Source organism: Sciurus carolinensis, chromosome X (genome assembly GCF_902686445.1).
Source record: "Sciurus carolinensis chromosome X, mSciCar1.2, whole genome shotgun sequence".
Taxonomy (NCBI): domain Eukaryota; kingdom Metazoa; phylum Chordata; class Mammalia; order Rodentia; family Sciuridae; genus Sciurus; species Sciurus carolinensis.
In genome coordinates, this window is record NC_062232.1 from 41231860 (window position 1) to 41245424 (window position 13565).

A 13565-nucleotide genomic window follows, 5' to 3' on the forward strand; every position below is an offset into this window, starting at 1 on the left:
CTTTGTAGTATGAGAGTAGGCTATTGTGTAGGATCTTTGGATGGTATTTTCTTGTTGGTTTAGATGTTGTGATGACTCTTCCACTCTGCTTCAAGATGTTACGTCTTTCCTCAACTCTCCATACTCTCCTAAAGCCTTAACTGCCGGCTGGTACTAGAACTTCAACTTCATGACATGGCAGTTTCTATAGAGAACAGTGACAACATAAAGTCATACCTTTATTCTTAGGATTCTAGGCACTCTACATTGTCTAGCAAGCTCTGACCTTCACCCTGAGACTTAAGTAACCCACAGGATCAACCTTTCATGAACGCCTCAAGCCATAAAAAAATTTAAGACCCACTTATTGTTTTAAATTCTGACCAGTGCTTATTGCTATTTACAGTATTTTTAAAGAAAATTATTCAATATACCTTGAGATATTTTCTGGTTAACCCCAGTTTGAAAACATTAGCCCACACAAAATGACTCTCATCCATGCCCAAATCACATCTTGTCTTTCCTTGTCCTTTATCCATATGGTCCCACTTTCACCTCGTGTATGTCAATAAATACATCTGAATTAAAAATCAGATAAGTTGAGCACCTAAATAGTAGAGCTTCATAGTCTTGGTTCTACCTTCATTTCTTCTTTTCCCTGTTACCCCTGAGATTTAATTTCTTCAACCTGCTGCATAGTTTTGATCCTGTTATTTTATGGTGTTAAAGCAAAATATAGCCAGATATTTCTTTTTTATTTCATTTATTTATTTATTTATGTACTTGTTGATTTTTGTTTAACCAGATATTTCATAAAGGTGGCAAGACAGATTTTATTCAGGCTATCATAGTACAGGAGAGAGACTTCAGATGAACTGGGTTCAACACATTGAAACAAAAGGCAGTGTACTAAAAGAAAAGTACTGAGGGGCTTTTGAGGGTGAGGTTGGCCAATGTGATAGGGCATCTGTGTTTTTCACCTGGTGCTAATTAGTTAGGTTCCTACCCTTCCATAGAGTCTGGCAGACATGAGCCTTATCTTTCTTGATGATTATATTTCAAAGGGATTTCTCCCAAGTTTGAGAGAGACATCCCTGGGTTATGGCAGATAACATTTCAAAGAGACAAAGAAGGATTTATAATTTCAAATTTCTGAAGTACATATTCTAGGGAAAGAGAGTCAGGGCCTGCAGTAGGTTTTGGCTCCAGCCAAAAGACAGTAAATTCTTTTGTCACTATAGAGCTTTCTCAGGCAGGCATTTTAAGAGGGCTAGGGTCATCATTTTTAGGGACATGACCTTGAGCTTATAGAAACTATGCCAGTGTTGTTTAAGTCTCTTAGTAAGTGTTTGTTGTGGGTGGGGAGTAGTGGTGAAATTGTTTGTGCTGATAGTTGTAGTTCTTATAGGTTAATGTTGAGGCCTAGCTGAAAATAGGTCTCAAAGGAGCCTGACTAAAGTTTGGTCAAGAAGAAAGTCTTTATCAATGGTGACAACCTAAAATCCAAAGTACAAGACTGTTTTTCTTATGCCAACCTTTTTTCGAGGGGGAAGTTTCTTCAAAAAATTATTTAAATTTGTTTTTAATTTATAAAATAGCATAAAAATTATACATATTTACAGAGTACCATGTGATGTTTCATTGTATTTACATATTAGATAAAGCTTAAATCAAGTTAAACAGAACTTTTTCCTCAAACATTTGTTATTTATTTATGGGAAAACCATTCAAACTCCTTTTCTCTGTTTTTTTGAAATGTACAGCATATTATTGTTTTCTATAGTCACCCTCCTATGCAATGGCACATCAGAATTTCTGGCCCCTACCTAACTGTAATTTACTAAACATTGATAACCATCATTCTACTCTCAACTTCTATGAGATCAATGTTTTAGATCTGACATATGAGTGAGATTATGTCTTTCTGTTCCTGGCTTATTTCACTTAATGTAATGATCTCCAATTCCATCCATGTCACAAATGACATGGTTTTGTCTTTTTATGGCTAACTAATATTCCATGGTGTTTATGTACATTTTCTCTCATTCATCAGTCAATCGACGCTTAGATTGTTTATATTTCTTAGCTATTGTGAATAGTTCTGCAATAAACTTGGGGGTGCAGATGTACCTTAGATGTCCTTTTTTTGGGGGGGTACCAGGGATTGCCTAACCACTGAACCACATCTCTAGTCCTTTGTAAACATTTTTATTTAGAGAAAGGGTCTCGCTGAGTTGCTGAGAGCCTCACTAAATTGCTGAGGCTGGCTTTGAACTTGCCAACCTCCTGCCTCAGCCTCCGTAGCTACTGAGATTACAGGCATGCACCTCCCTGTTGGGCTTAGAGGTAACTTTGACATACCTATTTCATTTCCATTGGCTATATACCCATTAGTGGGAGTGCTGGATCAGATGGCAGTTCTATTTTTAGTTTTTGGAGCAATCTACATATTGTTTTCAACAATGTCTGTACTAAATTACATTCCCACCAGCAGTGTGAAAAGGATTCCCTTTTGTGCACATCCTCAGGAGCACTCATTAATCTTTTGTCATTTTGATAATAGCTATTCTTACTGGAATAAAGTTCTATCTCACGGTGGATTTTATTTGAATTTTCCTGATTTTTAGTGATGTTAAACATTTTTTTTTCATATACCTGTTGTCCATTTGTAAGACTTCTTTTGAGAAATATCTGTTTTAACAAATGGTGCTGGGAAACTTGCACACGCAGAAGAACAAGACACCTGTCTCTTTCTAGTTACAAAAACTAACTCAAAATAGACTAAAGTCTTAAATTTAAGACCTGAAATCATGAAACAGCTAGATGAAAACACGGTAAATGCTTTAGGGTATTGGAATGGGAAAGAATTTTTTAATAAGACTGCAGTAGCATAGAACACAACAGCAAAAATAAACAAACAGGACTACATCAAACTTAAAAGCGTTTGTATAGCAATGGAAACAATCAACAGAGTAAAGTGACAACCTACGAAATGGGAAAATATTTGCAAACTCTACATCTGACAGGGAGTTAATATCCACGTATATAAGGGACTCTAAAGGGGGAATCTTTTGATGATTAAATACCCAAGTTGCAGCTCCTATGTCTGGCTCTTCTCTGTGGGATGAGAAGCAAAGGAAAAAAATGTTTATGTATTCTCCAAGCACATAACCCATATCCCTAAGAGATTAAGAAAAAAAGAAGCCAACTCTGTTTCCCAGTCCAGAATGGTACAACCATGACCTGTGCCTGGAAAATGTCTTACCAAATCCCCAAATGACAAAGGGTGAACTATGGATGATTAGAGTGCTGTCCCATGGCACCCCAACCCTGTCATCCTGGAGGCTAACCAGGAGCAGACAAGAGCAACATTTTGATGGAAAACCAATAACGAAAGTATAAGGGAAAGCAGAGTTTAGGCAGATGTGGCTCAATTGCAGGTCACAGCATTGCTTTCTCTTAAGTCACTGAGGCTCTCAAACTGGCCTACACAGAATATGGGGGATGGAAAGGGGAGAAGGGGTGTTCAAGAGTCCAAATGAGGAATATGCTGTGTTAGTGAATAATGTGTGAATTGTCTGCACCTAGGTTAGCCTTTAAGAACCCAATATTGTGTTTTCTAACCAGCATCATTCAATTTCTAACTTTGTTTATCTTACACAAACATCTTCTCTTCCATACAAGCTTGTGCGTAATAGTACAAATAGACACTTTAAATATGCTTTCAGTTTGCATTTGGTTTGAAAAAGCTATTAAGATAATAAAAATGGGACCTGTGTCTATAATGTAATTATTCTAAATAATGGCAAAAGGAAATGAAATGAAGTGAACTCTCAGCCTTCATGAAATCACTGTCTGCCTGTTAGTCCTGCTGAGTGTCTTCCACCCTCAGATTTAGCCTACCTAATTTAGTTTATGTGATGACACTGTGACTATTTGGAAAATGGGCAGTGATGCCAATGATTATCAGACATCCTTCATTGTGGACCAATACAATTGGGAATGCCACTTGTTTTTCTCCTGAATTGCTTTCATAAGATTGTATACTGTCATTCAGAGCAGCTTCACATAACCATACTCAAGTGAAAAATTAGATGGCTTTTCTGAATATCACAGCAATGGTGCTGACAATTATTTCTGTGAAGTATTTATGTCTTTAGTTTGTATATCTGTCCTTTCCTATGAGTGAATGAAGAGAGTGGAGAGAGAAAATAAAGGACTTTAAAAAGTTATAAACATTATAATATTTTTTTAATTTCCGGGGGCAGCTGTTAAAGGTAAATGGACTCTTAGGTATGTTGGGAGTTCCTTTATGGGCAAGGGTTTAATTAGGTAGCTAAGGTCTGTTCTATGCTTTGTTGTAGAAAATCACTTACAGCTATTTTTTTTTTTTGAGAGGCAGACTTGGCTTGGCCATGGCCATTTCTGGTCAGGCTCCTCCCTCTTATAATTGTGAAATCTCCCTCCTCTGATTTCCTAGAACATTTGCTTATTGTCAGGATAATTCATCTGACATTTACTAGATCTGGCCTTGTAGAGTTAATTAACTTTTCCTATTCCTGGATCACCTACGTTGCAAGCCTGGAGGGCAGGTTCTCTGTCTCTTTCCATTGTATCTGCCACAATATTGGGCACACAGCTGGGCTCCAGAAACAAATAATGGTTTTGAAATTTCAGGCAGGAAACATAATTCAGAAACCATGGACGCATGGGATCTGTAATAACGACAAAAGAAAATTTAGTTATCTGAGTGGGCAGGCTTCTTTCCAGAGCAATAAATGTCACACTTTAGAGTACATCAGAATCACCTAGAGAGCTTGCTAAATCAAGATATTTGGGTCCCATCCCAGAATTTCTAATTCTTTAGGTCTGGAGTGAGGCCCAACTATTTATGAAGCACTGTATTTTACATTCATTCTTTACTTTCTCGTACAGTCCTTTGAAATGAATACTATTTGAATTCTTATTTTTGACACATAATTGTACATATTTATGGGGTGTGTGATGTTTCAATGCAAATATACATCGTGCAGCAATCAAATCAGGGTAATCAGCATATCCAACTCCTCAAACATCAGTAATTTTCTTTTGGCGGGAACATTACAAAATCCTGTCTTCAAAAGGAAAAAAACTTTCTTTTAGCTATTTTGATATGCACAAAATCATTGCTAACTATAGTCACCCTACGGTGCAACACAACACCAGAATTTATTCTTCCGATCTATTAAAATAGTATCATTTTAATCCCGATTTTATAAATGGGCTGTTGGAAAGCGGAAGCTTGCGCCTAGTGGTTTAGGTAGGTGAGGCACTGGACGCTTCCATTGTCTTGGAGGCGTGGGAGGTGGGTGCACGTGTGAGAGCTGAGATCAGTACACCTCTTCTTTCTTCCAATATCTAGAGATCCTAAAGAGAAATTCCTTGAGAAAAAGAAAAATAGAAAGGCTATGTACTCCGATCTTCTGACCCCATCTGGTGGTTTTAAGTCCGACCAAACCAAGCACTGATTCATTATCTCCCTCTACTGGTGAGAATGATGAGGTGAGCCCCGGTGGCCTCTGGGATCAGTTTGCCTGAGGTCATTTTCTCTGGTGGCGGTTTTCTGGAGGCGGTTCTAAGACGGTGGCTCTGAGGCGGTTAAGCTGAGGCGGTTAGTCCCCTCTTCCTCCGCCTCTCATCCTTGTTTTATTTAGCTTTGTTTTATTTTGTCGTCTTGTTTTCCTTTCCGATTTGTGGAACACTCTTTTCCAATTCTTAGCTTTTATTCGAACTCATCTGGGGTTTGGTAAAGGTACAAATTGTTTGGTGAGCCATTACAAAAGCCTCTTTCTTCATATATTTGTAAATATATAAGCATATTATATGTCAGAATTGGAGATGTGAAGAGAAAAGTGACTGAGGGAACTAGCAGGCTAATCGGAAATTTTTTTCCTGTCAAATCAAATTTTTCCGGAAAATCTGACAAAATAACCTTTTGAAAGTACTTAAAAATAGCATGAATTGGTTATAAAGCCTTTATCCTTGCCTCTAGGTCGTATTTTTATCAGTGAATGCATGTTTTAAACTTTTCGGAAACCTTGAAGGGGATCTGGAAGTGAAGCCTTTCTGGTTCCCCGATGGCACTTGTGGGTGTGCTCCCTAAGGATTCCCCTGATTTTAGGGACATTAAGTAGGGTGAAGGTTAGCTTCATCGTGGACTTCGACGTGTAGCCGCGCTGTGGGGATGGCGGGCTTAGATCGCCTGTACTCGATTTCTAGTCAAGATGGTGAATCGGGGTAGTGTGTGTACCCGCTAGGGGTCGCGGCTGTCGGAAAACCGCGGTCCCTCACAGTACAAGAGCACTCCCTCAAATAAGGCGGTTTTGAGAAGTCGGTCCTCAAATTAAAAGGGAAATTGGTAATTGCTCCTTGATAGATCACTCTCAGTCCTAAAAGATGCATTTTCTGTATGTTGAATTTATTGATACCTTTCTTTGAATTTCTGTCATAAAGATGTTTATACTTTCCAAGAAGGCAGCGACTGTTGAATGCTGTAAAGGACATAAGCAGTGGCTCTTGCACTTAGCCACCGAGTTAATCACTCTAAGTGGTATTAAGATGATTATAACAATAGTGACGGTGTTGACATTAGTGGGCTCAGCAACTTACGTCCTCAAATCCTTAGCAGTTTTATATTCCCCGTGTGAATTTATAATTCACTTATCACATTCTGCCTGGGGTTGTAGTTCTTTCATTATGAGTCTTTCCAAATACAGAACTATTTGTGGAAAATGACGGTGTTTTACTCAATTTAAATTTACCCTGTGAAGGATAGCACAAGGTTCATATAAATAAGTGCTTCAGGATATTTACATAATAGAAAATTACTGGTGATATTGATTGTTCAAGAATTGCTATGCCCTGAACCAGATAGAAGTGCTTGCACCAAGCTAAAAACATTTGAATGACCCTAATACAAACTACCTGAATTATTATAATAACTTCCTAACTGAATCCACTGAGTCTTTCCTTGCCACTCTTCAACATAATCTTGTTTTATTTTTTGGTACTGGGGATTGAACCCAGAGGCACTTTTCCACTTAACTACATTCCTAGCTCTTTTTATTTTCTTATTTTGAGATACAGTCTTGCTAAGTAGCTTAGGGTCTGGCTAAGTTGCTGAGCCTGGCCTGGAACTTGCAGTCCTTGTGCCTCAGCCTCCAGAGTCACTGACTTTATGGGTGTGTGCCACAGTGGCTGGCTCTTGTTTTTTGTTTTTTGTTTTTTATTTTTTCAAGAACTGATATATGTTATTAACTACTGCTAGTACTATACTCTTTAACAACTTCATTGTAATATAATTAATATGTGGTATGAAATGCCCATTTAATGCATACAATTCAATGATTTTTAGTATATTTAGAATTGTGCAACCTGGTACACAATTTTTCCATAAGGCAAAATGAGCTAGTGTTAAGAGTTAAGGTGAAACCTCCCCAAATACAAGTTCCCAGATGCTAGGCAATGGTCAATTTTGCAAGCAGGGTTTTCAAATGATAGCATTTTGAGGTCTGATAAATTAACTCTTCTGCACAGATTTTGATAGGAATTCTGTTGATTCTGTAGATCAGTTGGGGGAGTATTGCTTTCTTAATGTGATATAATCTGACAAATGTGGGATGTCTGTCCATTTATTTAGGTCTTTAATTTCTCTTGGTGATGGTTTGTATTTTCCAGTGTACAGAGGTACCACTTTTTGTCTAATTTGTTTCTTTAAGAATTTCATTCTGGTTGATGCCATTGTAAATGGAATTGTTTTCTTAATTTCATTTTTAGATTGTTCCTTGCCAGTGTATAGAGATTCAATTGATTGTTATTGATCTTATATTCTGAACCTTGAGCTTATTTATTAGGTCTAATGGTTTTTTGTGTGTGTGTTCCTTAAACCATACATATACATATATATATACATACATATATATATACATGTGTGTGTGTGTATATATATATACATATATATATATATGGTTGATGGACTGCATGTGTTGCTTTTTTTTTTTTAATTAGCCTTGCATCCCTTGGAATAAACCCTATCTGGTCATGGTATAGAATATTTTTTATATATTGCTAAAATCTGTTTGCTAGTGTCTAGCTAAGGATTTTGCTCCTATATTCATGAGTGATATTGGTCTATAGTTTTCTTTTTTGATACCAAAATAAAAGGGTTCTCATTAATGATTTGGCATATTCCCTTCTGTTCTGGTTTTTAGAAGAGAGAGATTTAGAATTGATGTCAATTGTTCTTTACATGTTTGTTTAATTTGACAGTGCAATAATTTAGGCCTGGGGATTATTTTGGGGTGAACATTTTAAAATTAAGACTTAATTTTCTTTAAAATTTTGGGGCTATTCAAATTGTCTGTTTCCTATTGAATGTGTATTGATGGTTTGTTCTTTCCAAGGAATTGGTCTATTTCACTTGCCAAATGTATGGATATAAAAGTATTCTCTATTATTCTTTGGATGTTAATAGAGTCTGTAGTGACATCCTGTTTCATTTCTTTTGAAAGTATTTTTATGGAGGTATAATTAACATATAAACAATTGCACATTTTTTAACTGCATATTTAATATACACAATTTTTGGTACCAGGTTACTTATCTGCTGAGCTACATCTCCAGTTCCTTTTTAATTTTATTTTTTTTTATTTTTGAGAGAGGGTCTCACTAAGTTGCTTAGGGTCTTGCTAATTTGCTGAGACTGACTTTGAACTTGCAATCCTCCTGCCTTAGCCTCCTGGGTCTCTGGGATTACAGGCATGTGCCACCATGCCTAGCATCTGTGCCACTTTTTTGTGTACCAGGGATTGAACTCAGTGGCACACAACCACTGAGCCACATCCCCAGTCCTATTTTTTATTTTATTTAGAGACAAGGTCTCACAGAGTTGCTTTGTGCCTCGCTATTTCTGTCAAAGTAACTGCTTTTTATTTCATTGGTTTTCACTGTTAGTTTTTCTCTTTTCAATTTCATTGATTTCTGCTTTTTGCTTTATTATTTACTACATCATGCTTGTACTGGTTTTAGTTTGCTCTTGGTTTTACAGTCTGAGGTGGAAGTTTAGTGTATTTACTTTTAGACCTTAATTCTTTTCTAATATAAGTAAATGTACTATAAATTTCCCTTTCTGCACTACTTTAGCTGCTTCCCACAAATTTTGATATATTGCATTTTTCTTCATCCTGTTCAGTATATTTTTTGATTTGCATTAGGACTTTATCTTTGATTCATGAGGTGGTATTGTTTAGTTTCCAGTTTTTTGGAGATTTTCCTGTTATTTTTAAAATTGATTTCTAGTTTGAGTCTGTTGTGGTCAGTTATGACTTCAGTTCATTCATTCTCTCTCTTTTTCCCTTTCTTTTTTTGGTACCAGGGATTGAACACAGGGGCACTTAACCACTGAGCCACATCCCCAGATGTTTTTTCTTTAATTTTTCAATTTTTTCTAATTAGTTATACATGATAGTAGAATGTTCCCCAGTCATTTAATTTTTTTATTTTTTAATATTGAAACAGGTTCTGGCTAAGTAGAGCCTCACTAAGTTGCCAAGACTGGCTTTGAACTTGTGATCCTCCTGTCTCAGCCTGCAGAGCTATTGGGATTACAGGTGTGTGCCACTGTGCCTGGCTGGTTTCAGTTCTTTTATATATATATGCCAAGGTTTGTTTTATGACTGAGGGTATGATCTGTTTTGGTAAAGGTCCCATGGGTGCTTGAAAGGAATGCGTATTATGCTCTTATTATGCTCTTATTAGGAGGGATGTTTATAAATGTGAATTAGATTCTGTTTGTTGTTGGTGTTGTTGATTCTTCTATATCCTTGCTTATTTCTTAAATCTAGTTGTTTCAGCAGTTATTGAAATAGGGATATTAAAGTCTCTACCTACAAAAATAGATTTGTCTATTTCTTCTTTCAGTCCTATTAGTGTTTCTTTACATATTTTACAGCTCTCTTGGTTGGTACATACATATTTAGGATTGCTGTATCTTCTCAGTGGATTAGCACTTTTATCATTATATAATGTTCCTCTCTGTCCCTTTTTTTTTTTTTTTTTTGCGGTACTGGGGATTGAACTCAGGGCCTTGTGCTTGCGAGGCAAGCACCCTACCAGCTGAGCTATCTACCCAGCCCCCTCTCTGTCCCTTATAGTTTACTTTGCTCTGATATTCCTTCATCAGCCATTAGTGTAGCTACTCTTGCTTTTTAAAATTAGTGTATGTATAAAATATATTTCTACTTTTTAATTTTTAATCCACTAACACCATTGTATTTGTAATGGGTTTCTTGGTGGTGGTGTATTGCATCCCTAGTTTTTTTTTTTTTTCATTTTTTATATTGGGTCTCATTAAGTTGCTTAGTTGCTTAGGGCCTCACTAAGTTGCTGAGGCTGGCCTTGAACTTGTGATCCTCCTGTTTCAAACTCCTGAATTGCTGATATTGCAGGCATGTACCACCATGCCCAGCTTGCCTGAATAATTTTTAGAATTCAATTCTGATGTATCTAATGTGCTTTTTTTAAACATGCTTTTGATTGTCTTTCTTTGTGTTACTATTTCAGTGGTATGTATTATACATACATATATATGTATGTATAATGTATAAATTTCATATATATTATGTGTAGCTTATCATATTCTACTTGACATTTTCCCAATTTAAGAGGAGTGTAGAAACCTTTGCTCCATTTACATCTCTTTGCTCTCCTCCACTTTTATTATTGTTATAAATATATCTTCTACATACATTGGGAACCACATCAGATAATATTCCAATTTTTGCCATACCTTTTAAACATAATGGAGAATACTCAATCAGAAGGCAAGTCTGTTGTATTTTTTCACACTTTTGTTCTTTCTACTCTCCTTCCTGGTGTTTCAAGTTTACTCCTATTATCAGTTTTTTTTTTATTTTGTGAATTTTCTATTTTTAGGTTAAATATGCTTGTGGCAAATTCTTAGTTTCCTTCATCTAGCAATGTCTTGTTTTCCTCATCATTCCTGAAGGACATTATCATAGATATAGATTTCTAAGTTGACAGCTCTTTTGTTTTATTTCTTGGAAATTATATGTTTCCTCCTTCTTTCAACATGATTTCTGATAAGAAGTGTATTGTCATTTAAAAATTTTTACTCCTAAAAAAATTGCTATCTTGCTACTAAGCTTTTTTCCATTGTTGATAATTTTCAGATGTTTTATTATGATGTGTTTCCTGTGAATTTTTTTTTTTTTTGGTTTTGCCCTATTTAGGGTTTCATTTATATTCTTGAATCTATAGTTTTGTCTCTTCCAAATTTGGGAACTTTTAAACCTTACTTCTTGGAATAAGTATTTTTAAGAAAGATTACCAAAATTAGAATCTCTTGATAAAAGGCTGCAGAAATTTAATATTTATTAGGTAGTTTCAAATAATCCTCCCAAAGTTTATTGCAGGTTTTATTTCCATTAACAGTGAACAAAAGTATCGTTTATGCACTCCCTCACTAACAGAAGTTATTAATCTATTAAACCATCTTCAGTGTTATTAAGCCAAAATAATTTATTGCTGCATTTTTTCTCTAATAAATTGTTCACTTTCATGCCAACTTTTTTTTTTTGAACCAGGGATTGATCCTAGGGGTACTTAACCATGGAGCCTCATACCTATCCCTTTTTATTTTTTATTTTGATGGAGTCTTGCTAAGTTTCTTAGGGTCTGGCTAAGTTGCTAAGGCTGGTCTCAAACTTGAGATCCTCCTGCCCCAGCCTCCTGAGTCACTGGGATTATAGACATACACCACCGTGCACTGTCTCATGCCAATTCTTTTCTTTTTCTTTTTTCTTTCTTTTTTTTTTTTTGCTGTGCTGGGGATTGAACCCAGCGCCTTGTGCTTGCAAGGCAAGCACTCCACCAACTGAGCTATATCCCCAGCCCAATTCTTATTTTTTTAAAGGTATTTTTCAAAAAATATTTTTAGTTGTAGATGGACATAATAACTTTATTTTTTTTATTATGTGATGCTGAGCACTGAACCCAGTACCTCACTCGTATTAGGCAAGTGCTCTACCACTAAACCACAACCCCTGCCCTCATACCAATTCCTTTTCTTCTTGAACATAAAGTTCTCATTGTACATTTTGAAAATTATTCTTTGTCATTTGTATCACCAATGTATTTGCCAGTTTCTTGTTAAACAGGACTTGGTGAAGGATTTACAAATAGAAGGATAATGGGATGGATACAAGTCTGAGTCAAAGCCAATAGCCAGGTTTCTGTCCTGATAACAGGGTTATTATTATTTTTAAACTTTTTTTTTATTTTGCCAAACAGAAATTTAAGATTTTTAGTCTACTGAAATAGTTGTTTTGTAAATTTAGAAAGGCTTTCCCTTGAGATTATACAAATATAATTATTTATTTAATTTTAGGTACTTGGGATTGAATCCCGAGGTGTTCTACCACTGAGCTACATCTCCACTTCTTTTTATTTTTAAATTCCAGGCAGGAACTTTCTGAGTTGCTGAGACTGGCCTTCAACTTGCAGTTCTCCTGCATTAGCCTCCCAAGTTGCTAGGATTAAAGATGTGTGCCACTTTGTCTTGCATTATTTTATATTTCATCTAGTATTTCCATGATTTCATTTTCCCATTTAAGTCTTGGATTCATCTGAATTATATTTTCATGTCAAAGTGAGATAGATAATAATAGATTTTAGTATAGGGATATAGGGAATAAGAGAAAGGGAAGTTTGTAAGAATGTTGTATACCTGGAAAAAGGGAGATAGTGGAAAATGTTGGAGTCAAGTGAATGTCTCCTTTTCTTAGTGTCCTTTATGGATGCTGCATAAAGGAAAGGTTAAGTCAACTGGAGGTGTGAAGGCTGAGGGAAAAATATATTTTACAATTCTGGAAAATCGCAACTTTTACTCAGTAACATTTTTGTTTTTATAAAAACCTGGAAAGAAATAGGAAAATGAAATTACTTCTTTTGTGATTTTTGTTTTGCTGTTGATTGCTGGGTAGACCTTTCCCTGTCTTGACTAGACTTATAGTGAACTTATATTAAACTTGCCTTGCCTTTTTAGTGCATCCCAATGGGATAGTTATGACACAGAAAGGCACATATTTACTTAGTTAACAAGTATATATTAAGGATGCAGGTATAGAGGTCATGGTTATTATGTGTTTGGTCTCTGGACCACTTACTGACTGTGTGATCTTGGGCAAGTTACTAAACTTTTCTGTGCTTTATGTTCTTCATATGCAAAATGAGAATATTAATACCTCATAGGATTGTCCAGAGTATTAGAACGGTGTTAAGCATATACTTAGCAACTCATTAGTGTTAATCATTGGCAATAGAGCACAATATATATGGTCTTTGCCATTTTGGACCTCACATTCTTGAGTGAGGAGATAGGTTTAAAAATTATAAATAAAAATGATGGTTGCTCTGAAATAGTTAAGGGAGTGGTATAGAGTATCACAATACAGTGGGAGGAGAATCATCTTTTAGATAATATGGTCAAGGAAGGCCTCTCTGAAGAGGGAACATTTAATCTGAGACGT